This window comes from Orycteropus afer, unplaced genomic scaffold (assembly GCF_000298275.1).
Source record: "Orycteropus afer afer isolate SDZICR_OR568_19922 unplaced genomic scaffold, OryAfe1.0 scaffold00089, whole genome shotgun sequence".
NCBI lineage: Eukaryota > Metazoa > Chordata > Mammalia > Tubulidentata > Orycteropodidae > Orycteropus > Orycteropus afer.
Window position 1 is genome coordinate 7486486 of NW_006921676.1, and position 2343 is coordinate 7488828.

The following is a 2343-nucleotide window of genomic DNA, read 5'->3' on the forward strand; positions in this document are numbered from 1 at the left end:
TATGATCATGTGGTTCTTCTCCTTTGTTTTATTTATGTGGTGGATGACATTGATTGTTTTTCTAATGTTGTACCATCCTTGCATACCTGATATAAAACCCATTTGGTCATAATGAGTGATTTTATTGGTATGTTGTTGGAGTCTATTGGCTACAATTTTGTTGAAGATTTTTGTATATATATTCATGAGGGTTATTGGTCTGTAGTTTTCATTTTGAGAGATGTCTTTGCCTTGTTTTAGTATCCGGGTTATGCTTGCTTCATAAAATGAGTTAGGGAGGTTTCCATCCTTTTCTGTTTTGGAGTAGTTTGAGTAGGCATGGTGTCAGTTCTTCTCTGAATGTTTGTTAGAATTCTCTGGTGAAACTGTGTGGCCGGGACTTTTTTTAGTTGGTAATTTTTTGATGACCTGTTCAATTTCTTCTTTTGTTATGGATCTGTTCAGCTTTTCCACATCAATCTGTGTTAGTTTAGGTAAGTGGTATGTTTCTAGAAATCTGTCCATTTCTTCTAGGTTTTCAAATTTGTTGGAGTACAGTTCTTCATAGTATTCTGATATTATTCTTTTTATTTCAGTTGGTTCTGTTGTGATGTCACCCATTTAATTTCTTATTTGTGTTATTTGTATTCTCTTCTTTTTTTCCTTTGTTAAATTTGCCAGTGGTTTGTCTGTTTTATTGATCTTTTCAAAAAACCAAGTTCTGGTCTTGTTGATTTTTTTCTTCTGCGCTTCTATTTTCTATTTCATTGATTTCTGCTCACATTTTTCTTATTTCTTTTCTTCTGATCATAGGCTTTTCTTGCTGTTCTTTTTCTAATTGTTGGAGATGTTGGTTGTGTTAAGGTGTTGATTTTGGCTCTTTCTTCTTTTTTGATGTGTGCATTTATTGCTAGAAATTGGCCTCTGATCAGTGTTTTTGCTATTCCCCAAAGATTTTGGTGTGTTGTGTTTTCATTCTCGTTTGATTCAAAGTATTTTTGAATTTCACTTTTTATTTCTTCTCTTACCCAGTCTTTCTTAAGGAGGGTGTTGTTCAGTTTCCAGGTGTTTACTCTTTTTCTGTTGATCTTCCAATTGTTGATTTCAAATTTGATAGCATTATGATCTGAGAAGCTGTATTTTAATGTTTTTAAATTTATTAAGGCTTGCTTTGTGGCGTAACATATGATCGATCTATCATGGAAAATGTTCCATGTCCACTGGAAAAGAATGTATATTGTGCTGTTGTTGGGTGAAGTGCTCTGTAGATGTCTATAAGGTCCAATTGGTAGATTGTATTGTTTAGCTCTTCTACATCTTTGTTAAGTTTCTTTCCAGTTGTCTATCTTTCATTGAAGTGGTGTAGTAAAGTCTCCCACTATGACTGTGGAGTCATCTCTTTGACTTTTCAAGACTTTTAAAGTCTGATTTATCTATTTTGGGCTCTTTCATTCGTCCCATAGATACTTTTTATGGTTATATCTTCATGTTGAATTGATCCTTTAATCATTATAAAATGTCCTTCCTTGTTTTGTATGGTGGTTTTTGTCTTAAAGTCAATTTGATCAGAAATTAATATTGCCACTCCTGCTCTTTTATGGTTGCCATTTGCTTGATATATCTTTTGCCAACCTTTGATTTTTAGTCTGTTTTTGTCTTTGTCTCTAAGGTGTGTCTCTTGTAAGCAGTGTATTGATGGGTTGTGTTTTCTTATCCAATCTGCAACTCTTTGTCTCTTGAGTGGTGCATTTAATCCTTTAACATTCAGTGTAATTATTGACAAGAATGAATTGGTTGCTGTCATTTTTGTTATGTGTGTTTTCATGGTGTCCCTGGTTTCTTTGTTCCATATAATTTTCTGTGCTGAGCTCATTATGTTTATGAATGGTGTTATCATTTCCTTTGTTGCTGTTGTTTTAGTATATGCTGAATATTTGTGCTTGTCCTCTTTTTTATTGTATGTTCAAGTTTATCATTTTTACTTGAGGTTACCCTGTGATTTACAGTTTTCTCCCTGAGATTATAACAGCCCATTGTGTCTTGCAAGTCTCTTGACTTCTCACCATTTAGAAGTTCTGTAAGTATACAGTATTTTGCCTCTTTTGGTTTGTAGTTGTCCTCACTTGCCAATTGATGTCTCTTGTTCCCTGTTCACAATCTTGTAAGGTTATTTTACTTTGAATATGTCCATAGCTCTGGTTTCTGGGTTATGTCATCTTGTGTATTAATGGTCGGTTGTTATTTGCTATTTTTGGTTCTTTGTTCAAAGGACTCCCTTTAGTATCTCTTGTAAGGTTGGTCTGGTGTTAACAAATTCCCTTAGTTTCTGCTTATCTGGAAATCTCCTAATTTCACCATCATATT

At 33.8% G+C, this 2343-nt stretch overlaps 1 protein-coding gene across 1 annotated transcript in view; it reads left to right on the plus strand.

The window, feature by feature from the left end:
• TUBGCP3 (tubulin gamma complex associated protein 3) overlaps window positions 1–2343 on the plus strand; it is a 220043-nt gene that overhangs the window by 123465 nt on the left and 94235 nt on the right. The window lies entirely within an intron of this gene.